Source organism: Crotalus tigris, unplaced genomic scaffold (assembly GCF_016545835.1).
Source record: "Crotalus tigris isolate CLP2741 ecotype Arizona unplaced genomic scaffold, ASM1654583v1 scf7180000017883.2314494, whole genome shotgun sequence".
NCBI lineage: Eukaryota > Metazoa > Chordata > Lepidosauria > Squamata > Viperidae > Crotalus > Crotalus tigris.
The window spans coordinates 1,496,198-1,522,726 of NW_024096700.1; positions in this window are offsets into that span (position 1 = coordinate 1,496,198).

The following is a 26,529-nucleotide window of genomic DNA, read 5'->3' on the forward strand; positions in this document are numbered from 1 at the left end:
AAGCTGGGACAAGAAGTAAGAAGTCTTCAACGGCAAGGAAGGTTAAGATGACAGCTTGGAAAGAAAAAACAAAGACTTTTCTTAATAGAGGGAGAGAGAACAGCGTGAGTAGAAATATTCATATACATAGGTAGAAAATATGAATAGTTAGACCACTGGCCTCAGAGGCACCTCCCCATTTTAATCAATAATAATTTATTCAGTCAATGATCAGCAAAATATAAAAACAAAAACAAAGTGAAACAAATTTAATAATACGCTAACAACTGGCAAAACAAATCATATAGTAGAACATTTACTCCTATATTATTATGATGTTAGAGAAGGTGTTACTCAGATGATAAACCTGAAATGCTAATAGATATAAAATTAAAATAAAAACTATTTATTCCCTAACAATTTTTTTTAAAGTTTTATTAATTTTCCAGTTTTACATCCAAGTATTTAGGAAGCAGCGTGGTGATTGGGTAGCCAATAGTCTAGTAACAAGATCTTTCGTACATGTATCAGGTTACATCATCAAAAATTCCCTCTCTCTTTTTTTTGTTTTTTCCATACCATATGAAAGCATGCCATCCCAACTGTAAATCATGTCCCTCTAATGTCAATAATCTTGTATTCCTCAGTAAGATCCATTCTCTCATCCATGATAATGCTGCAGCCTGATAGTACAATTCCCAATTAGGTAGACCAAACCCACCTCTCAACCTTGTATCTTGTAACATTTTTAGTTTAATTCTTGCCTTTTTTCCCTGCCAAATATATTTCAAGATTATTTTATTAAGCCCTTCAAAATATTTCTTTTCTAATCTTATTGGTATTGTTGTAAACAAGAACAATAATCATGGTAATATATTCATTTTGATTATCGCAATCCTTCCCATTAATGATAGTTGTACTTTAATTTGTCTTTTCAATTTATGATAATTATCCTCTTTAATTGTTGTGCATCTTGCTGTCAGGTGGATCCCTAAATATTTTACCTTTTTTATAATCTGTATATCTAATTTTCCCATCAGTTCTTTTTTTTGTTTTTCAGTAATATTTTTCACTAACATTTTGGTTTTATCTTTATTAATTTTCAACCCAGCTACCTCACCATATTTTTCTATTTGTTCTATTAATACAGGTCCTGTCTCTAATGGTTCCTCCCAAATAAATACTAAATCGTCTGCGAATGCTTGTAGCTTATATTCTTCCCTCTTAATTTTCATCCCTTTTATGTCATTATTCTGTCTTATACGTCTATTTAATACTTCTAATGTCAGAACAAACAACAGTGGAGATAGGGGACAGCCCTGTCTTGTTCCCTTCATAATGTTGATCTTTTCAGTCATATCTCCATTTATCATTACTTTGGCTGATTGCTTATTACAAATTGTTCTGATTACGTTTATAAATTTCTCCCCACAATCCATAGTCTGTAATTGGCTTATCATAAATTGCCAGTTCACATTGTCGAATACCTTCTGAGCGTCCAGGAACACCAATGCCATCTGTTTCTCAGGATGTGTTTCATAATATTCTAGTGTATTCAATATAATTTGCATATTGTCTCTAATCTGTCTTTTGGGTAAGAAGCCATTTTGATCCGATTGTATAAATTCATTTAAAAACTTTTTAAGTCTTTCCGCCATTATTGATGCAAATATTTTGTAATCCACATTCAGTAGGGAAATCGGCCTGTAGTTCTTTATTTTCTGTGTTTCCGTTTCTTCCTTTGGTATGAGAGTAATAAGAGCTTCGGACCACGAATCTGGTATCTTAGCTTCAGAAAGAAGTTCATTATAAAGTTCCAACATTACATTACCTAGTACTTCCTGCAATGTCTTATATAGCTCTGCTGGTAGTCCATCCGGTCCTGGTGTTTTACCATTTTTTTGTCTGTTGATTGCTTCTATTAATTCCATCATTGTTATTTCCCCTTCTAATAGCTTTTAAAATTTCTCTGGCATTTTAGGTATCTCTGTTTCTTCCAAAAAATGTTTTATCCTATCATCTGAAACTGTTTCTTGCTTGTATAGGTTCTCATAATATTCAGATTATTTTTTTCTTTTCTTCATTTCGATGTTGTAAAATCCCCTCAGCGTCTTCCAATTGTTTAATCCATCTCTTCTCTTTCTCCTTTTTAATTTTATATGTCAACCATCTCCCTGGTTTGTTTGCTTGCTCAAAAAAGGTTTGCTTAGCTGCCTTTATTTTCATTGCCACTTCTTCATTTTCTAGTAAGTTCATTTTATGTTTGTTCAGTTCCATTAAATTTTTAATTTTTTTTTTGTGTATCTGTAATTCTTTCTCAAGTATTTTATATTCTTCCTCCAGTTTTCCCTTATTTTCTTTTCTGTTTGTTCTTTTTCCCCAAATAAGTGATAGCAAGACCTCTCGTGTATGCTTTCGCCGTATCCCAAACATTTTGAAGTGAAGTATCTTCTTTTTTGTTTTCCTTAAAAAAGAAAAGTATTTCTTTTTTCATATATTGCTGAAAATCCTTTTCATTCAATATAGTTTGGTTTAATGTCCATCTTGTTCTCTTTTTTTTGTCCTTTCCATATGATTGTCACTGCGTTGTGATCCGCCCATGTGCTTGTTTCTATGGCTATATTTTGTATATTTGTAAATAAATCTGTTGACATCCATGTCATATCAATTCTCGACCAGGACAGGTGTCTGTTAGAATAGAACGTATATTGTTTCTTTGCCGGATATTTCTCTCTCCAAGCATCAAGTATATTTAATTCATCCACCATATTATAGAAGGATTTAGGAAGTGTTCTTCTTAGAGTCTTATTTTTTTTTTGTTGTATTATAATCCAACTCAGGTTTTACAATAGCATTAAAATTTCCAATCATACATATGCTTTCATATTCCAGTTCTATTATTTTCTTATGTAATTTTAGATAAAAATTCTCTTGATTTTCATTTGGAGCATAAATTGCTACCAATAATGATTTTTTACAGTTTATAATTACTTCTGCCATTAAGATTCGTCCTTCTTCATCTGAATATATCAATTTAGTTTGTATTGTTTTCTGAATATATAATGCCACACCTCTTTTAGTCTGGTCCGCAAGTGAGGTGTATAATTCTCCCAATTTTGGATATTCTAATAAATTTTTATGTTGTTTCCTAATATGAACTTCTTGTAAACAAATTATGTCCATTTTTAGTTTTCCTAGTTTATTTAGTGTTCTTTTCCTTTTTATGGTCGAATTTAATCCATTTATATTTATCGAGATTATTTTTATCTCTTCTTCCATGATTATTTATTTAAGGTTTTAGCTGATCTCATTACTCTCATCTCTCTTTGCTCTTTTGCCTCTTTTGTCCTTACTCCTTCTACCAATGCCCTTTCCTCCTGTTCTTTACTATACTCACTCTGTTGTTTCTCTATCTGATCTCCTTGATGTCTAATTCCTCTTTCCCTTCTCAGCCTTTCTTCTTCTTGCTGTCCAAAGTAGTGATCATAAAAAAGCTCTGCTTTCTCTAATGTGTCTAGTCTGTGTCTCTGTTCTTGCCAGTTTACCATTACTCCTTCTGGTATTAATCATCTAAAATTTATCCCTTTCTCAATTAAGACTTTTGTCAAAAATTGATACTCCTTTCTCAAGTCTCTTACTCTTCTTGGAATCTGCTTTAATATCACTATCTCTCTTCCTTTATATTTTATTGTGACATTTCTCAGTTTCTGTAATATATCTGCCCTTAATGCTTTTTTAGTAAACCTTATATGGACCTCTCTAGGAAGCTTATTTCTCGTTGCATATCTAGTATGTATTCTAAATGTCTCATCTATATCATTAATTATCTTTTCCTTGCTTTCCTCTAGTGCGTCTGCTAATATTTCAGCCATCACATCCACTAAATTCTCTCCCTTTTCTTCTTCAACATTTTGGAATCTTAAGTAATAATCAGCTGTATCCATCTCTAGAGAGATAATCATTTTTTCCTGGTTCCTATCTGTTAATGTCAGTCGATTGTCCATCTCCTCTACTCTCTTATCCATTAATTCAATTTTCCCTTCCACTTGTTGCAGTCTTTGTTCACTTTTCCCCATCAATTCTTTGACCTCTTTTAATTCCTCTTCTAATTTACCTAACCCTTCCTTGAAGTCAGTATGTAATGCCTGTATCATATTTTTCAGTTCCATATTAAATTTATCTTGTTGTATTGTAGAGTCCTGTGTTTTCTGCACCACCGGACTCTGTAGTGTTGAGGGGGCTGTTGTTAAATGTGTTGTGATCTTCTTCATCTTATCCAATGATTATAATCCAAATGTCAGTGTGCTATTATGATCCCAAAATGTTCCAAGAAGAGGAGGAAAGAAACAAAAATAGGAGAAAAATCCCACCTCAAACGTCCAAAGGCAGGAAAAAATACAATTTAGACTTCTTTATTTCAGGCTCTTCATGCCTTAATCCGAAAAAAGGAGATTGAAAATAAAACCTCCATAAAGCAATCCACCAGTCTCCGAAACAAGAAAAAATAAAATAAAATAAATAAAACAGAATACATAACTATTTCCAGAGACACTATATAAGGAATTCTTTATTTGTTGTCTGGGAGAAAGTAAAGAGAAATTATTATTTGAAGATTCCAAATTGCCTTTCAACTATGGAGGCGTTAATACACCCCAATATGTTTAACATGGGAAAGATTATAAGATATAAAGACTTATTAACAGATATGGGGGAGTTGAAAACCAAACAACAATTAGAGGAACAAAAATTCCCTCTCTATTTCCCTTGATTATTATATCACATTCAAATTAATACATTTCTAATTATAACTCAATCAATCATTTATCAATATATTTTAACTTATACTTATCCGTGTCCTGTTTTTTAAATTTTACCCAGTTTCAGTTACAGTGTTCCAATTTAGCCTATAATATCCATAATATTTAGATTTCGGGTAATCAAAATTTCCCTTATTTCAAAATATTTCACTTATTACAAAATAGTTGTCATATCTAAAATACACATACTGTTTACTTAAATACATTCTTATTTTATTTCACAAATATATTCTATTTCTCATCCTAGTATCTCATCACTTACTAATAAAGTAACCTTTATTGTCTCAATCCAACTTCCGTATTATAATTCAAAACTATATTCTAATGGCTAATTTTCATTTCCCTTATAAATCTAAATCCTAAATATTAAATCAATTAATATCTTTTAAAATCTTCTTAGCCCATTAAGTAAGATTTTGGGCTCTTCCATTATAAGTAAAAAAAAAAAAATCCCATTTTTTAAGTCTAACTCTAGCTTTCTTTTTGTGCCAAGCACAATTTATTCTTTATGATGTATCAAATCAAAAATAATATTTAAAACAAAATGTAATTATGTCTTTAAAATTATATCTTATTTTCATAGCCGCAACAGAAAATTTAGGTGTTGCACATGTAATGAATACTATTAAATCCTAAAAGAAAAGGTTCATATAAAATTTATCTGGCCTCCCAAGGAAATTATCTATAAGGGGCAGAATGTATATTGTCCTCATGTCTCTAAAAAATCGACACTATGTGTGAGATGGTTTTGATTTCCTCATCACGGAAATATGTTCAGCCACAGAGATTTTACTATTCCTGACTTGAAGAAGTGCAAATGGAAAGAATGTTAAATCTAAAGAATGTGATTCTCAGCTGTATCTCAGACCCCCCTGTTTATCCAAATTATATCATGTTCAGGGAGCATGGAACTCCACATTCTATATTCTTCAAATAATTAATTGCTTAGCTTGTTTGCAAAACCCCTATGAGGCCGGCTTATGCTCTACCACCTGTTTCCAAGGACAGGAAAAGTTATCTGTTAAAACTAGTGGGGTCAGACCAATTGGGAAGAATTGTATTTTTGAGCCACTAAGTTACTACTATCTTCCACATCCTAACCTGAATCAGTGGCGTTCCTATATCAAGACCTAACAGAGCATTTGATGTTCCATCAGATGCAGCTAGAATTGATTGCTGGAATTTTGTTTGCACTACTACCTGTGGCTCCTTCCTCAAACAAAATCCTGTTTGTATCCCATAAAGGATTTCAGATAATATTTTGGCTTCAAAAAGTTTTAAAGCCATGAGGATCCTTCCCATTTTTCATTGGACTCACTGACTCTGGGCTTGTCATTGTCTTTCAACTGAACCTAACTTGCCATAAAATAAAATGAGGGGTAGCCACTATGAGTTCTGCCTTAAGTGTCCCAAGGTAAAAGCTGGAGAAGTAAGAGTACAAGTAGTCCTTGACTTACGACCACAATTTAGCCCAACATTTCTGTTGTTAAGTGAGACATTTGTTAAGTGAATTTAGCCCCATTTTGTGATCTTTCCTGACATAGTTGTTAAGTGAATCACTGCAGTTAATAAGTTAGTAATTTTGTTGTTGTTGTTGTTAAGTGAATCTAGCTTCCCCATTTACTTTGCTTGTCAAAAGATTGCAATAAGTGATCACATGACCTTGGGACACAGCAGTGGTCATAAGTATGAACCAGCATCTGAATTTTGATTACATGGTCACCAGGATGCTACAAAGGTTGTAACTGTGATTGGTCATAAGTCACTTTTTTCAGTGCCATTGTAACCTTGAACTGTCACTAAATGAACTGTTGTAAGTCGAGGATTACCCATATTAGAAAGAATTCCAGAAGGCATGCTTGGAATTTTTCCCTACCTTATTAAATATAATATTTTCACATTATTCCCTGACTAAAAATACTTTTATATTCACTTAATGTATGATAATTAAAATTAGTATTCAGTTATTTTTAAACAAATATTAAATTTCAGAAACAAAATTTGGACAAAGCTCCATTGCACTCAGCTTGTTTTATTTAAAACATCCATTCTGATAAAGCAAAAAGCTCCATATGTATAGTTCTTCCTTCCATATGGATTGCAAGTAGAGGTATGGATATGCAATTGAATGCAGAAGTCCACTGTCTTGGAAAATCAGAGAGGTGGCATGTCATATTTCAATCACTGTCATAAAATATATTAGCACTGTTTTCCCCCTCCAGATATTTCCCTGTTCAGATAGAAAAAATTTCCTGCAAACTAATGGACACCAGAAGTGGAAATAACTAGATATATGATTGATATGTTTTGTTCCATGAGTTCTTCAGTCACACAGGTATCCATAAAAAGTATTTATATTTCACCCAGACTATTTAGTTTGGTCAAAGCATAGGCTTACACACCCAAAACAATTGGACTTATATATCTAATCTCCACTTAAAATGCAATTTTAACAAAGTAGCAAGGTAATTTTGCATTTCTTCTTGGTACAAAAAAGAAAGCTTCTGTTTACAAACATAAAATTTTGTGCAGAACTAGCTGGATAGATTCTAAAAATAGTCTATCCTTTTCGATCGTGCACTTTGTACACATGTACAAAGGGTTAATTACAGCATTGGCTGTAATAAACTATTTTAATTAATTTACTTCATACTATTTTAGGCAAGTAAAATTCTACTTCAATGCCCAAGAAGAACTGAGTGACAAGAATGTGATAGCTAGTACAATGTCAACATTCCCTCATGAAGTTGTCTAGACAACCTACTACAACCAATAGAAAAAGTTAATATAACACTTGCAGATATATGTTGGTTTAAAGCTGTTTGATCCTGTACAGTTAACTATGACAAAATCAGTAAAAATATGCATTCAAATAGGTCTGGTATTGTAACTGAAATATAGATATTTGCCAATAACTACAACTTTAAACAAGGACAGATCCAATCTTGTATATTTACTAGAATTTTCTGTGAATACTCTAAATCTGTAATGTGATACTATCATCCATGGCTCACATGAACAGATATTGCTGTGCTTCATACCGTAGAGGACTTCTGAGATATTGTTAAAGTATTTTTTATTAACATAAATATTAAATATTGGTCCATTTATTGCATGTTCTACAATGGACCTTGTTCTTTACTGCAGATTATAGTTAATGAAGTGTGACATCTAGCTATAATTTTAAACATATTCATTATAGCTGCTATAAACATAATACTGAAACATCACTACCTCCCTCTACTGGTATAATTATTAACATTTTCAAAAATATTCTAAAACTTGAAATATAATTTTATATTGTACAACAAGGAAACTACAATAATTATTGAAGCAAAAATGGTAAAATTTGGGATAGATACTAAGTATTTTTCTATTTAGTTTTCACAAGTTCTCTTTAACTTTACCTGAATCTGGCAAAAAAAAAATAAAGTTTCCATGTGCATATTTTTATATGAATCTTTTCTCATGCATATCAACATGCGTGCAAATATATGTCTTTGTGTGGAGAAATATGTGTGTGTGTGTGTGTTTGTGCTTGTGTTGAGCATTTGCAATTTAAAAATGTATGCTGTTTAGTAAGAACATGTGTTTTGTGTCCTCATAAATATTCAGCAAGTGTGAGTTTGTTTTTTAAAATTTTCTAATGGATTTAATATTTACTATCTGTAATTAAAACTAAGAACATTTGTATTTCAGTTTTGCTTAGTTGTTCCAAGTTTAAGGATATATAATATATTTTTGCATTCTATGTATAGTCTCACAGTGTTTGAAACTGTTCTATTTCTGAACAATATCTGGAAAAGTTATAAACATATCAGCATGTAAAAGTGTATATGCTCTTCACCAACACAAGATTATACAAAGATGTTGCATATATACACGTGTATTACTTTACACTATGACTAACTATAGCATTTTTTTTGTTTTTGTTTTGAAGAACAGCTAGAGAAAGGAGATTTTTGAATTTTATAAAGTCAGGGGAAAATAACTGCTGTGCTTTAAAACAAAAATCCTCAGTGCAACTATAATAAAGTTATGTTTATAACCTTATATTCAACCAACCTAGAGAAGAAAAAAGAATTGTTATACTCAGAACACTATGAACAATGTAACAAGTGTTAACAGGTAGGTTTTTAATACCATGTTGTATTAGGAGAAAGTAGTAAACTCAATACAAAATAGCCAAAATGAAAACTGACATCTTGATAGCTTTTGAAAGTGGGGGGGAAGTTCAAAAAATAACCTTGCAAAGAGCTGGGAAATGGATGTTGCATTTTGTGAATGTAAAAATGATATAATTGTATATATCTCCTTGAAGAATGTCTATAATTTCTGAGCAGATGGAAGAATATTTGTAAAGACAAGAGAACAGAAGAATTAAGTGGCCAGATATCTATTATAATTAAAGGTAGCATTTTAGTACTCCTTTGGTAAAAGAATAACAAATCAACTCATAGCAAAATATTGATATGGGAAGAGGCAATGACAATGAGAAAGGAAGTCCTTATGTTTCTTCAGAAATATTTTCTAAAGGTTTCAAATGTTAATGTTTTAAAATTAGGAATAGTCTTGGTGGGGTAGTACTGTATTCTGTTGTACTGTATTCTGATTTAGTGAGTGTTAAGGTGGGGCAAGCTAAAATAACTAATTCAGCCCATTGTACTTCAGACAAATTGGCAGATCTCCTTGGATTACCTTAGTATTCTGCCATGTGGTTAAAGGCTCCATGAGGCATATACCTAATAACATTATGTTTGATAATTAATAGTAACATGTACCACAAAATGACATAAAGTATTTTGTCCAAAAGAAAACAGGTTAAAAAACAGAAGTAACTATAAAGGGTGTTAAACATTACTGTGATTTTTTTCAAAACTGAATAGGTGTTTTAGATCTAGTTGAGAATATATTAATTAGAGAAGCAGGTTGTCAAAAATAATTTCAGTATATAAGTTATACAACTGATTGTTTTTAAAAATGCATAATATAATATTAATGCTTTCACTGTCCATTTGCATCATTATGTTAATAAGATTTCCAAAAGGGAACAGTTAGTAATTTAGACTTATGATCTAAAACATCAGAGCACAATGGATTTTATTTTTTTCCTTGCACACTGCTACTTAGAGTGACAAAGAATTAAAATAATTTACAGCAGATTTCCATTCATTAGAAACATCACTATTAGAATGCTCAACATTCTTGCAAAGAAATTGGTTCAGGGAATTGATTCATTATTATATCATTCCAAAGGTCAAAATAGTAAAATGTTCAAATTAATTATCCTATTTACACAATATTTAGTCATATTTGTCTCTTAGAATTCTTTTTCTATTAACAAATCAACATAGCTTTAATTAAGACCAATTAAAATATCCCTAATAGTTTTGGAAGCTTTCCTCAGAATGAATATTGTTGAACCATCAACCTAGAGAGGTTACGAGAGTGGGTGGACTTGGCCCACAGAGAGAGAGAGAGAGAGAAAGAGAGAGAGAGAGAGAGAGAAGTGAAAATGAATAATTGAGGTAGGAGAACGCCAGAAAGAAAAGAACAAAGAAATGAACAAAAAAAAAGTTGTTTGGGAAACCAAATATCCAGAAAAGGCAAATAAAGAATAACCATGTCTTTAAATTCTTGGATCTTCCTGAAGGAATACCACAGCAGGGTGGTGGTAATTTCTTTTCTTTTTGTCTTACACAACACTTGCTCCATTATACTTATAAAGATTAGCCAGGGAGAGGAAGATTCTCTCTTGTACAAGGCAGCAAAAGAATGTGTAGTAAGGGTTTTTCACTTATTTCCATTATTCACAGCTAGAAGTACTGCAGTGTCATATTGGAATAAACTAAGATGAAATGTAAATCTACCCAGTAGCTAACATACTTAATGTGGAGCTATGTGATCAGGTAAACTAAAATAAATTAGGGGAAAGTTGCTTACAACAAAACAAATGTTTTATTTTGCATTCCAGAAATTCTCTTCAAATAGATCATTTAATTTAATTGCTTAACATGATTCTTACAGTGAAAAGTGGGCTTTGGGGATGTTTTTAGTCAATTAAGATATTTAGTGCACCATCTGGTTCTTTTTTCATTAAAGCCTAATGAAGTGGACAAGATGCTTGCTCAAGTCTTGTGCTTGGACTTCCTTGTGACACCTTTCATGTAATAGCATGTTCTCTGAGGTTTCTGTGGTGGTCTATATCAAAAGAGCCAGTTTGGTCTAATGGTTAAGGCACTGACCTTGAAACATCAAGCAGCACAGATCTTTTTTCCAAATGATAAAAATGACAATATCTGAGAAAAATGAGTAAAGTCAGAATGAACACATATCATAGTGGATTTGATTCAGCATTATTTACAACTGGCATTAAAAGTCTTCCAAATTAGACAATACCACCTGGAAGATTTGTAGAAATAGCTAAAGACAAAATAAAAAACAATTCAATATTGCAAAAGGAGAAAGTGTAAGTAAGAAACTCAAAGTAATCCTGCCTTGCATCTGCTCAATATGAAAAGGCATAAAGATGAACTCTGAAATTTGTTTATTGTACCCCATAATATTAAATAGAGATAGTCCTCATTCAGTGACCACACTTGGGACTGACAATTCAATAATTAAATGAAGTGGTTGCTAAGTGAAACTGAACCTGTGCTTATGGTCTTACTTCAGCTTTCCTTTGCTTTACTGACCTGTGAAGGTGCTAAATGTAAGGATTGGTCATAAAGTTACTTTTGTAATCACTATCATAATTGTGAATGGTTGCTAAACAACCTGTAGCATTTTTTAAATGTCTGTGCTGTTTCTTGACATCCATAGGGCTGGCACAAAAAAACCCTTCATCCTTTAAATAACATCTACAGTATATTCAATGATGTTTTCTAAATTTGTATTTGTTGGCAAAGTGGGTAAAAAGGAAACTGGGCATGGAATGGATTGTTCTATAAATTGAAAGAAAACACAGTGGAAAAAGTGAGAAAAATTGAGTAAAACAGAAACTTGTAAAAGGACCAGTTGGCCTGCCTGAGAAACAGATTGCAAGTGGCCTTTAAAAGAAGAGAAAGTTTGAACCTTCGGACATCCATATACAGGTAAATTCTTAATCCACAGAAAGCTGTTTTTGTAACTAGGTTGCTTGTAGCTTAACAGTGTATCTTGTTTACAATAGCCAAGTTCTTGAATTCCTGAGAGTACTGAGTTTTAAATAAAATGAGTACAATCTCTGATATATATGGGGAATTAATTTTTCTGTTGGACGATAACATTAATTCTGTTCATTTTTATTACTATATTTTATTTCCTTACAGGATGAAATAGGATAATTCTATGCTCTGGTTCTTACATTAAAAAATAGGAGATTTTTGTGCATTTCAAAATAGGAAAGAAGAACTTACGTTGGTTTGAATGAAAGAGTTTACCTGCTCACTAACAAGAACTAAAGCTTGTTTGTTTGCTTGCTTGCTTGTTTACTTATATAGCTGCCCACACTGTAACCACAACTCTGGACAGCTCACAAAAAAATATAGCTACAAAAAACCTTAAACAATTTTAATAAAAACTCATGGTGCTCTGAGGCAAGACTCTCCCACACATCAATTTACCAAATTGTTTGGCTTCAACCTCATCCTTCCCCAATGCTTGTGAGAAGAATTGGCTATTCAAGGCCTAGAAGGTAAGGAGGGTGGGGACCTGCCAGATCTCTGGGGAAAGTGCCATAATGGTTGAGAAACTATAATTAAATTGGTTTAGAACTTCTTTTCATTCTTTCACTACTGGATCAAAATTATAAGCAATTTGAAAACTGCAGTAATTCATAGATACTTACATAAGACCTAACTTCTGAGAATAGAGAAGTAAACTTGATCCAAATGTATTTGCTGCCCATGTCACTACAAGGTGATTCTGGGTGGTTTACAACATTAAAAACAATAAAACCATAAAAATTTATAATAACATTAAAAGTAGAAATTATAATTAAATTAAAAGATGAAGAAGGATGGAGCAGGATGTGTCAGCCTCACTCTGGATGACAAGATATTCCAAAGGGCAGGAGCCAGAGCAGAGGAGGCTCTTCTTTTGGACCCTGCCAGCTGGAATTCCTTGACCAATGAATGACGCAGCATGCCTCCTCTGCTGGCAAAAGTGAGATGGGCCAGTCCCATTAGGCTCAGATGGTTCCTCAGGACCCATGTGATGCTGGGCTTTAAAGGTGATAACCAACACCTTGAATTGCACCCAGAAAGAAATCAGTAGCCATTGCAGCGATGGAACAAAGCCCCACTCTAGGGTTTCCGAGGACTTCCTGCAATACCACACTCTGTACTACTTGAAGTTTCCAAATGTTCTTCAAGGGTAGCCCATGTACAGCATCTTGCAACAGTCCAGGCCAGAGATGACCAGGGCTTGAATGATTGAGCACAGGGACTCCTGATCCAGGAAGGGGCACAACCGATGCTATGCAAAGGCTCTCCTAGCTGTCTCTGCCACCTGCTCATTGACCAGGAGTCACAAGTCCAGGAGAACCCCAAGTTGTGAACTGCGTCAATCTGGGGTAGTGCCATCCAGAACTAAAGATGTTAAAGTCCTGGATCTTGAAGCTCCATACACCAAAGCCATTTGGTCTTGCATAATTCAGCTGAAATATGTTATCTTCCATTCAGGCCCCACAGCATCCAGGCCCTGCAAGAATACAAGCATCACTTGGATCACCAAGAGTGGAGATATAAAGTTGAGTATCACCAGCATAGTGATAATATCTCAACCCATGGTGGTGAATGATCTCACCCAGCAGCTTCACATAGATATTCAAAAAAGTGCTGAGGCCTCCCGCATGCCACAAAAGAGTGGCTGTAGGCTAGATCTCTCACTCCTTATCAACATTGATTGGGACTGGCCTTGGAGAAAGTATCCGAACCAGCACAAGACTGTGCTGCCAAGCCCCAAACCCCAGAGCCTACCCAAAAGTTGATGGTATTGGTTGATGGTTGATGGTATTGAAGAGAGATCAAGAAAAGCAAGGATGGTTGTACTACCTCCATCTTATTCTCACTAACAATTGCAACCAATGCTGTTTCTGTTCCATAATCGGATATGAATCCTGACTAGAAGGGGTCTAGATAATCCATTTCATCCAGGACCTTCTGGAGCAACTATCTTTTCTACCACCTTCACTAAAAAGGGAAGATAGGAATCTGGATGGAAATTACCCATGCAGGTTGGATCAAGCAATAGTTTTTTTAAGAAGAGGGTAAACTAGGGCATCCTTAAAAGGCCCCAGGAATATCCTGTCCTGTAGTGAGAAATTTATCACTGCCTGAACCCACTGATAATCATCATCCTGGAAGCTTTCAACAGCCAAGAGGGACAAGAATCTAATTGACAGGTGGTTGCAATGACAGCGTTGAGGACCCTGCCCACTTTCTCAGGTCCAACCAGGTTGAACTGTGCCAGACACTGTAATTGAGCAAGACCTTTCTCCAGGTATCTCACATAGGTTCCAACTTTTCACCCATTTTATTATGATTATTCAATACAAATGTATTTTTCCTCCAGGCAGATTGTTTTAAAAATGGTGTTGCCAGTAAAATTAATACCACAGCATAAAAACATTTGCCTTATGTCCACATAGACCTACATTTCTATTTGAATATAGAGCTTATTGTACTGAATTTTTTTGAGAAAGAGATGAACTTTAAAATTACTCTAGGAAAATCCATTCATTTTACAAAGAAAAGAAATATAAACTGGAAGATGAATATTGCATTTTATCTTAAAGTACAGCAATTTAATTCTTCTGCACACAACAGTATATCACTAAAAATCATTTTGTTTTATTAAACCTTTTTCTCTCCTTCCTCCCCTCCTCCCTTTGAAAAGACCATTTCTTTTTCATCTGAAATCTTGCTTAAATAAAATAGCATCTGTGGAGGAGGAGACATAGTTAAATAATAGTGCCACTATGCTAATAAATTTCAGAAAACATTACTATATGCGTAAAGCCTAAACACATCTGTTTGCATTTAAGGGAGAACATCTTTAGTAGTAGGATATTTTTCTTATGAATCTATTATTAATAATACAAGATGCCCATAATATATTAAGCAAGCAAACTGAAGTATGTTTCTCTGGGAGAATAGAGCATGAAGTGAGTGATATTTCAGCTAGCTAGGATATAAAAGAGAATCAGTCAAATCTAGACCACTGCAGTGTGGTGGTCTCCCATGAAGAATGAGACACGCACGTAGGTATCTTGGGATGAGAGCCCAGAGCTGACTCCAAGACCCTCTTTTATTGTTACAATAGTTTTTACATCACATGGTGTAATCAAAAAGCGTATACAAGGGCGGTTACAATGTATCACATAGCAGACACTTTCCAGATGCAAGGCTGTGCAGGTGGGTGATGACTCATCCATCCTGTTTCCCGTGTTCTTATCAGAGCCTGTCCAAATGGCTGATGGATGTGTTCCGTGGCTGGAACAGTCTGTTTTGGTATGTCAAGGACTGTATGGAAGCAAGTCTATAAGCAAATCTATGCAATCATTCCCACATCTCCTCCTTTTCTGTTTTTTCAATGTTGCATTCCTCCAGTTCCAGAAGGGATTTTGTTTCACTGATTAAGGCGTCCTTCCTAGTGGAGGGTGTAACATTTTTGCACATTTGCAGGAGGGAGGGAATACATTGAATGCAACAACATAGCAATACAATTAATATCAAAATGGTTACTATAATAGAAATCAAAGATCGTAGCCAGGATCCATCTGGCAGCCAGGACCAAAGGGCACCCCAAATGTCCACGGTGCCTGATCCATCGCTGCGTAAGGGACTGTTTTGGATCATAGATTCCATTTTTCTTACTGTAGTAGAAATATTAGGTTGAAAATCATGTATATACATACAACGATGAGAATGAATTAAAGCACATACACCGCCTTTTGCTGCTAAAATAATATCTAAAGCATACCGATTTTGCAAAACTACTTCCCTTATTTCCCCCATTTCTTGATTAATCATTTTAATGTTGTTGATTGTTTCATTAAACATATGAACAGTCCAATTGTTAAGCAAATGAAGGTCCCGATAGTTCATGGCAACTCCTAGATTGGGTAGAATCCCTCTGCTGATTTGAGTCTCTAAATTACCACCCAATGTTAGGGGTGGATCTGAGGAACCAGTATCACGTTTGTTCCATAGGCGTCCATCAGGGAGATAAGGCACAGCATATACAGCAGGGGTCAAAAGGCCCAGTGTACAGGTGCCTTTCCAATCCCTAGGCACCTGGCGATAGGCTCTACGGCCACATAGTAGCCACATATCGGATAACTCATAATAACCCTGGTGAGACTCATTAGCAAATGTTATTATGGATTCCATGTCAAGGCAAGCCATGTAGGTACTGACGTTCGTCCATTGATTGCTTCGATAAGTGTCGTTTATCTGAGTAAGGTTGCTTTTGATGGATTTGCATTTCATTGCGGAATTCCATATAATAACTTGTTGACAATTACTATAATTTCCCAAATAAGTGGCAGTACTGAATAGTCCTGTGCTATAAAAACAAAATCGGGCAGGTTCCATTATACGAGCGCCCACTGCATACGTCATATTCAACGTCTCTGTTGTTACGTTCCACAGCTGCTTCCATCCTGTTTCATTGAACGGGATGGCATGAAAAATGAGGCCACCACAACTGTCACCAGGAATTTGCATGCAAATCCAACAGTTCATGACGTTAAGTGTAAGAGCAGTGCGCCTGGCATCCCGTACAAAAGCATTAAAAGCCCACAGTCCCTGATCCTCATATGCCTGGCTGAGGTGGTGTACATTGAGCCATATAAGGACGAACACAATGAGCTGGAGTCCAAATGATCTCGCCATGGTCGTCTATTGCAGCGTAGCCTCGACCCCAGGTAATGAGGGAGGCAGGCCCTTTCCAGGTGGGATCAGGCAAATGTCGATAGTATACCTGGGGGCGTGAAGAATCTGTGGGAGAAGCAGAAAAATGCCTGCTTGCGGTGGTTGAGCCAGGGGTTCCAGAAACATTCAAAAAGTTTAAGGTAAAAGATTAAGAGTGTTTTGTATCCCAGGCAAGCCGGGGGTATTTTCCCCTTTCTTTTTGGCATGCATGTCTAGGGCCCTTTTTATGGTCTGATTGGCTTGTTCCACGATTGCTTGACCAGTGGAGTTATATGGAATGCCAAATTTATGAACAATAGACCAGCGAGTGCAAAACTGCGCAAAGGAGGTGCTGGTAAAAGCAGGACCATTGTCTGTTTTTATTTCTTTTGGGTTGCCCAGGATAGAAAAAGTAAGAATGCAATGATTAATAACATGTTTAGCAGACTCACCCCTTTGAGGGGTGGCCATAATAAAACCTGAATAGGTGTCAATGGAAACATGCAGATATTTCCAGGGGGCAAATGGCAAATATTGCATAACATCCATTTGCCAAAGTTGACAGCTCTGCATCCCTCTTGGGTTGACCCCTTGAGGAACAGAGTGTGCTTGGAGGCTGCAGGTGGGACATTGTTGTATGATAGCCGCAGCCTCCGTAGCTGTTAAAGAAAATTGTTTCATTAAAGCCTTCTTATTTTGATGAAAATACGAATGGCTGTCCCATGGGGTTATGGGAGATAAAACAAGGACAGAGACGTCCTGGTGAGTCGAGGCAGCCGAAGCGGCAGCATCCGCCTTGGCATTGCCTTCGGAGATAATACCGGGGAAAGGTTGGTGACTTCTAATATGAGCAGGAAAAAAAATAGAGCGGGAATGGCGAAGGGATTGGAGTGTGAGAAATAAACTAAGGAGAGAGTCATCCAATGAGGGTGACACATATGAGTCAGATAAAGAGGTGAGAACTTTATACACATAAAGACTATCTAAAATAAGATTAAAAGGTTCAGAAGGAAAAGTTTGTAAAGCTAAGATTGTAGCGGCAAGTTCAGCACGCTGAGCAGAAGTTTGAGGAGGAGTAATTTTTGTGTGCCATTGTTCACCCTTCTTCCATACACATGAGCCATAGGTCTTGCTGCCATCAACATAGAGGGTGACAGCGTTAGGAATGGGAGAAGAAGAAATAGGGGAATGCAGAGACATTATTAAGGAGTTGGAAGCGAGGGTCAGACGGAATATGACAGGAAACAGATCCTGCCCAATCAGCAAGAGAAAGTTGCAATACATCTGAAGAGGCAAATAAAGGTTCCCATATAGTAAGAGACATGGGGACATATAAAAGAACAATATCAAATCCAATTAAACATTTTGCTCGAAAATGGCCCTTTGTAATTAAAAGAGCAAACATATATGGCAGTGGATTGATAGATTTGTGAGGGGTATTAGGGAGGTGAATCCATTCGACAATGGAGACCCTCCCCTTTTGATGTTGGAGAATGGCAGCTGTAGGAATAGAGGGAGTATTAAATATAGCCAAAGACAGAGGCTCATTGGGAATGGCTCGGTCCACCTAGCGGGTGGAGAGGGCACCATTAATTAAGGCAAAGACATGTTTTTGAGTGGGGTTAAGAACAACAACAGAGGAGGGGGAAGTGTGGCCTCGCAGAGCCAAAAACAAGGGTGCCAATTGGGCAGTGGTGAGTGCAAGAAATGGGCGCACAAAATTTATAATGCCCAAGATTTGTTGTAGAGCAACTAAAGTGAGAGGAGAAGGAAGGTGAATGGCAAGGAGTACCGGAATAGAATGAGAGGCTAGGACTTTGTGTCCCAGATATAAAAAGGGAAAATGGGTCTGAACTTTTTCCAGGGCGACAATAAAGCCATAAGAAGCTAAAAGCTGAATGAGTTGGGGAAGGACAGTTTGCACCGTGCCGGGAGGACCCAGTGCGGCTAGGAGAATGTCATCCATATAGTGATAAAGCAAAAAGTTAGGATAGGATTTGCGAAAAGGCAACAAGGCAGCAACCACAAAAGTTTGACATATAGTGGGGCTGTTAAGCATGCCTTGGGGAAGAATAGTCCATTGATAGCGAGGAGTAGGTCGGGACATGTTAGTTTGAGGCAAAGAAAAGGAAAAAAGTTGTTTGTCATCAGAGTGTAGAGGAATGGTAAAAAAACAGTCTTTTAAATCAATAACCGCCAAATCATAGTCTTTGAGGATCATATTTGGGTTGTGCATTCCGCACTGTAGCAGACCCATGGGTTTAATTATTGTGTTGATAAGGCGGAGATCATGAATAAGTTTCCATTTGCCTGATTTCTTCTTGACTACAAATACTGGGGTGTTATAAGGACTGGTGGTTGGTTCCAAATGGCCAGATTGTATTTGCTGATATACCAGTTTCTGCAATGCTTCCTGTTTTTCTAAAGTAAGTGGCCATTGGTCTACCCACACGGGGGTGTCAGAAAGGAGCGTAAGCTTCATGGGTGAAGGAGGCATTATTAGTCTTCAAGAATTAACTTTGCATCAAATTGAGAGAGTAAGTCTCTGCCCCATAAGTTTGTGTGAAGGGAGAGGACGACAGGTTTAAATTTAGCAGAAATGCCTTTTGTGACTCGTTGCACAGTAAGCCAATTTTTACTGGAGCTTGCTTGTTGAAGTCCTCCCACTCCCCTGACTGCCGGTGAGGATTTGAGGGGCCAGTTAGAGGGCCATTCAGCTGTCCTTATGACTGAGACATCCGCACCAGAGTCTACAAGACCAGAGAAGAGAATGCCATTGATTAAAAAAGGCATCACCAGTTTTTGGGGAGTAATTTGCTTTGTTAGTGCCAATAAATCAGAGGAAGGGTTCCCAGAGTGAGGCGCATATGCAGCCTCTGGAAGGGATAGCGCTGCATGCGGTAATAGAACCAAGTGTGCCACCATATCCCCCCGGTTCATTGTGACAGGGAGATTGGTATAAAATTGGACTTTTAGGGTGTCTCCATACGTGGGATCTATCATACCTGGAAGCACAAACACTTCTTGTTCCCGGGCAACAGGTGTGGGGAGGATCATTCCCTCCATTTCCGGAGGCAAGGGTCCAGAATAAAGGGTTTCAGCAACCATGAGTAGGTTAGGAAAAGTAACAGAAAGATCAGAAGCCAATTTTAAATCAATGCCAGAAAAATATTGCGAAGCAGAAGAAGGAGTAGAGTCCGAAAAGGGTGCAGCCTTTGGAGAAGGGTTAGCTGCAGACCCCTCTGTTAATTTCCCCGATTGGACTGAGAGGAACGACACTGATTGGCCCAATGAAAACCCTTTTTACATTTTGGGCACACAGTTTTGGGCTTGGCTCCGGGGATGGCAGCGGGTTGAGCCGCGCCGCCTCCCGGGGCTCTGCATTGCTTTTTAAAATGACCAGGTTTTCCACAATTGAAGCAAGTGCCTTGGGGTTGATTCCCCTTTTGGATTGCAGCTGCAAGAGTGTCCATTTGAAAAGCATTGGTTCCCACAATGCAGCAAGCTTTAAGAAAGTCCGCAAGGGTAGCTGTGGGACTGGAAACAAATGGTTTAAGAATGGACTGGCAGTCCGCATTTGCATGTTCATAAGCCAATTTTATGAGGATTTCATTTGCCGCATCTCTGTTTGAAATTTGACGCTCAATGGCAACTTGCAGGCGATTCACAAAGTCTGCATAGGATTCAGTCGCGGTTTGGCGAATGGCAGAAAAAGACTGAATCGGGGTGCTAGACTCATCAACGTGTGCCCAAAATGTAAAAAGGGTTTTCATTGGGCCAATCAGTGTCGTTCCTCTCAGTCCAATTGGGAAACTAACAGAGAGGTCTGCAGCTAACCCTTCTCCAAAGGTGGAAAGAACACAAGAATTAATGATCGGGAATGCGAAGGGGGTGAAAATTTGAGCCTGAGCATTAAGGGTAGCAAAAGCGCCTTCTCCGAAGAGTTGTTCCGCTGTCCATTGTGAACCTGGGTGATTAGCTCTGTTTTGTGCCTCTCTCTTATATTCAGATTCAAAGACTACGTATTGCTTTCCATTAAGAAGCATATGGAACAGATCTTTCCAATCTTGAGGCAACATTCGATATGTGCTAGCAATTGAGTGTATCAGTCCTTGAGTATAGGGACTGGTTATGCCATAAATTTTGTAGCCTTTTTCAATTCTCGGATCATAGTCAGGGGAAGTGCTTCCCAATCAACCACTATGCCCGCTGTGGTCTGTTGGTAAGTAACAGGGAACAACTCTGTCTCAGATAGGTCAGAGACGCTCAAATCACCATTTTTCAAAGCCTTTTGATAAGCGCCATGAATGATTCCGGGGCGGGAGACAGGCGGTAATGTGGCAGGAACAGGAGAGGCTGTTTGTTGTTTATCAGGATCCATAGAATTTTCAGGGGCAGAAGGAGGGTTAAAACCAGCTCCGGGTGGCAAGGGAATGGCCAACATAACAGACGGACTTTTCTACGGTGGAGGGTCTAATAAAGGCTGATGAGGTGAATCAGCATGGGTTTGAATCAGGGTATAGGCAATTTTCCAAAGGCACAAAATCTCTGGTGGGGCTCTCAGAGACTGACGGAGAGGATGGCGCTAATTTTTCTCCATGTATCCACTTTTAAAGATCCAGACTCTGGATAGGATAAGCAGTTAGCCCATACGTAAGCAAGCAATTTAATAGCCTCAGATTTAGAAAGGTGATGGGTTACTTTCTTTTCCTGATCAGTAAGATATTTTTTCCTGCCAAGTAGTCTCAGCTCTTCCACATGATGCTTTTGAGCGTGAGACATTCCACCCCGATACTTACGAAGAGGAGTCAGTCGCCAGCAACGTCGTTGGGTGCACCAAGCCTATTCCAGACGATAAGTAAAGGGTCGGCAGGGATGTATCCCTTAGTGGATCACGTCGGGGTCACCAGTTGTGGTGGTCTCCCATGAAGAATGAGACACGCATGTAGGTATCTCGGGATGAGAGCCCAGAGCTGACTCCAAGACCCTCTTTTATTGTTACAATAGTTTTTACATCACATGGTGTAATCAAAAGGCATATACAAGGGCGGTTACAATGTATCACATAGCAGACACTTTCCAGATGCAAGGCTGTGCAGGTGGGTGATGACTCATCCATCCTGTTTCCCGTGTTCTTATCAGAGCCTGTCCAAATGGCTGATGGATGTGTTCCGTGGCTGGAAGGGTCTGTTTTGGTATGTCAAGGACTGTATGGGAGCAAGTCTATAAGCAAATCTATGCAATCATTCCCACACTGCAGAGCAAATAAAATCTTATGGGTAATGTCTTGATGAATGTGAGGAGTCCTACTTAATATACATATATTTCTCTTTATTCACAATCAAAACAGGCTGCATTGCTTTTATGCCCTCATGTAAACAAATCCAACTTTAATATCACAATCCAGAAATGATATTAATTTGTAATTAAACTAACTGGATAACCTAACAGCTAAGTTTTTGGAGCTGCTCTGTATGATTTCTTTTATGAAGGTTGCTAAATAGGATACCATGCAAGAGCAATTTCAATATTCTGTAGAAAATGAGATTCAGCAGAATGTCTTTATTTTCAGAGTTTAATGAAGTTAAAGGGAGATAAAAGTTTGTATTGGGGCTCAAAGTGTTAAAATTCTGGCTTCATGATAGAATATTTTTCAAAATGTATTTGTGAAAATTCCATTCTGAATACTTTTCATTGCTTTACTGTTTTTAAAGTGCTCACAGATTATTGTCTGCTGTAGATTCTTTTTAGTATTGATGTCAGACTGACTGGCCTATTGTTTCTGGTTCCTTGATTTTTCCCCTCTGAAAATGGAGAAATGTTTGCTCTTCTACAGCAATCTAGCGTAGGTTTCTTAAAACTAACATATAAAGTTTTGACCAGATCATAAGCTATTTCTTTTGGAGGCTGGGTTGCAATTCGGTTAGCCTTAGAGATTTAAACTTATTCAAAGTATGAGCCAGTGGTGGGATTCAGCCAGTTTTCACCACTTCAGCAGAACCGGTAGCTAATTTTTTGTTGCCCAGGAATGGACTTCCGGAAGCAGCATCCACACAGAGAACCCGTTGTTTACATATTTGAATTCCATCATTGGTATGAGCTGTTGCTTCATCATTGTTCTCAAGCTTCAGTTTTACCCATTTCTCACGTTCATCATTTCCTGGTAGAAGACATAGCATTTTTTAAATTGGGGAACCAAAATAGAAATTGATAAGCACTGATTTTTCTTTGCTACTTGTTAGCATGTTGTCGCCTTGATTAAACAGTTGGTATATTGATTCTTGACTCTTTCTTTGCATTTGAATATTCCTGAAGAAGATTTTTATTGTTCTAAGCATCCTTCACAAAGCTAAAATTATTCTGAGCATTATGATCCCTTCACAATCTCTAGTTTCAAAGGTCTTCACTTTTCATTGGTAATATGTATATTTATTTTTATTAAACTTCATAACACTTGTGCAGTTACACTTCTCCCCCCAGTATAATTCTTTTGTCTTGATGTTTTAGTAACTGCACAGAACTTTAGTTATTTTTTAGGAACTGCCACTCATTTTCAGCTCATTTTTCCCATTAGTTTTACTGCCATGGAATGCTGCATATCATTGAGCAGAGTTTATTAAAATCCAGTTTCTTGAGATTAAAGAATTTCAAGATATACATTTGACTGCATTCACCTTTAGTTTAGTTGAACTGTGGAAAGTGGGAGAAGTGGTGTTCAGGGCATTGTGTAAACAATAAACAGGTGCCTTCTTACCTAAGGACTGGAAAAAGATGTTTAAGTAGCTTCTGAAATCATAGACATTAATTATTGCTCTGAATAGAAAATATTGTCTCTGATGTAAAATCTGATTATGTCATTGTCATTTTCACCCAATTGGTCCTTCCAATTCTTGAGCTAGGTTTTTACTATTGATTGATACCAGTCAAGAATTTCAGTTCTCTGTTCAAATTTTTAATCAGATTTGTGACCCTTTTTATAATCCTAGTCAATATGGCAATTTGAGAGGTAAGGTGGAAGTTTAATTCAACAATGTTATAGACTTTTCATCATTTTGGAAAATCTATGCTGCTGTTTCTATGATACCATTTTCTACGATAGGTACCATGATAGGCAAAATCATGCCAAGTTGCTGAGGGTGGAAGGATGGTGGTGAGAAGTGTCACATCTATCCATAAATTACAGGCTATTCAGAGTCAACAAAACGCTTCCTTGTCCATAAATATAGTATTTGTTGATTCTGTTATAAAATTCTTTAGATCATTTATGTAATTCATTTCACAAAAAATGAAATTACTCTTCAATACTGAGCTCCAAGGCTTAGGTGCTGTGCAAGCATCTGGAGACCATAAAAAGTGTTTAGGCTATCTCATTAACAAATTGTGATTTTGCAATACATGCAGATTTACTTATTTATTAAAGAGATAATAGGAAATAAACCATTTCTTTCCAAAGTCATAAATAATATCACAGGAGAATATTAGGTTCACTGAGATGCAACAGAAAAGCTGACAATTTATAGAATTTAGTATTTTATGATGCCTGTTCTATTTTAACAGCTACAAACAAGTATATTTTCACCTACTCGCATTCCTTAAGAGGCGAACTACAGGGAGCTGGAGACCATCAATAATTAATAATCAGGATGACTTCATATTTTTCTCAGTATCATAGGTGTAATAATAATTGTTGTGGGAATATGAACATAAAAGTACTATTGAGCTTATGTCTTACTTTTTAGATGCGAAGAACATCTGAATTACCATTCTGAAACTTTAGTCTAGTCTGATAGATGTTCTTTTGTCTTTATGCTGTTTGGTTAAGAAGATTTGAATTTTCAGCGATGTTGTAAGCAGAGGTGACCAATCTCCAGGAAATCTTTTAATAGGCCTAGGTTACTTCTGATACCATGCAGCAAATTTTGGTGATGTAATTTGCTGTCAGAATTCAATTTAAAATTATTTTAATTTTTTTCTTAGCAATCATAAATTATCTGGATATTTTTTCATGATTTTTTAAAATGTTCTCTTCACAGTTTATTTCATTGTATTGCACACTTTTGTCCACTGCTTGGATGTATTATAGGGAAACCAAATACAATTGATCGTTTACCACTTACAGGATATTTTACAGCATAAGTGCATGTTCTGAGGGCCATTTCTCACAGACATCATAGATGTGTTTGTGCATACACTTACAACTCTCTAATTTCCCTCCCTCTCTCCCTTGTGGTGAGACTTTCCTCCTACTTTCTGTCTGTTGAAGTGAAAACAAATTTCTGGTAATTATACTTCAGATCACAATGGCAGCAAGAGACCAAGTATTTTTTACAAGATTGCTTGGCTGTGACAGAGCTTTCTTTTTGTCCAGCTGCTGAAGACTGCTTAGCTGCCTTTCTTAGCTGCCTTTAGCTGTGCTGAAAGAGCAGTCTGTTCCCTGATGCCCAGTTGATGATTGATTAATGAAAAATAATGGAAAAATAACTGGATCTTCCAGGAACTCAGTGGGCTACAGAATCATTTCCCCTAAACTGCAATCTTAGTCTGAAAAGTAAAGGGGGAGGTATCTTCTTCTCTGATCTTAGTTGAGTTTCTCCCATTCAGAACATTAAAGAGCACCCTGTGTTTTGGCCATCCACTGAAGTTAATCAGTCTTTATTTCACATTGCAGGCTTTGAGTAAAATCAGAATAATCTGGGGAGTGTTAAGAATTGTGATGTGCTAATATATGTCTTCAGACAAAAGTAGATTTATGAATGACTATACTTTGTTATGTTGTTCCTTTTTAGTAAAGTGTATTTCTATAATATTTGACATGTTTGGGTTGCTAATCTTTAGTGAATTTCCAATATTATTGGGTATAAGAAATATAGAGTGTGAGAAAGAATGTGAAAGTTTGCCCCTCTGATGTCAGAGGGAGAAAATTCGGTCAGAGTTTCAATATTCTCTCATTATAGTCTACAGCAGTGGTGACAAACCTATGGCACGCATGCCAGAGGCGGCAATCAGAGCCCTCTCTGTAGGCATGCACACTATGCCCTGGAGATGGCAACTGTTCCTCTTCAACCACCCGCCTGCTAACTCGTCGAGGTCCCACGTGGCCGGATGCATCCCAGCATGGCTGGTTTCCCTCCCCCCCATCCCTCCTGGCCTCACATGCTCTCCTTTTCCTGGGCATGACCCACTGCACCGCCTCCTCAGCTGTCGGCCGTCTGTCCAGCTCAGAGGTGGTTTCTCTGAATTTCTGGGATGGGCTGCGGAGCCCCAGAGTGCGCCAGTCGATGGGCCGGCAGGCTGTGGCTGCTGACAGATACTGTTGGCTCCCATGTGCTCCTGACCTCTGTGTGCGAGGGCCGATGGTGTCAGCCAGCAGCCACACTGGCCCCTGCCTCTCCTTGCCCTGCAACAATGGCATCCCCACCTTGCCTCACCTTGCCTCACCTCACCCCTCAGGATGAGCCTCCTGCCCATCACCCACCTTCCAGAATCCCCAACCTTACCCAGCCCCCACAGGCATCTCTCCCCATGAACAACATCAAGGTGACCACACCCATGTTGGTCACACCCACCCAATCTTCCATGACCACAGCCACACCCATTCAGTGGGCCAGGCCCACCTGGCACCCGGCGATAATTTGGGCACTTGGTCTCTAAAAGGTTCTCCATCACTGGTCTACAGCAGTGGTTCTTAACCTGGGCGATATTGCCCCCCAGGGGGTGATTTCATTTTTCAGGGGGGCGATGGAACAAAAAGGGGTGACACGGGGATGAAGGAACGAAAAGGGAGCGATATGGGGGCGATGGAGTGAGAAGTTTTGGGGACACTTTTGAGACTTTTT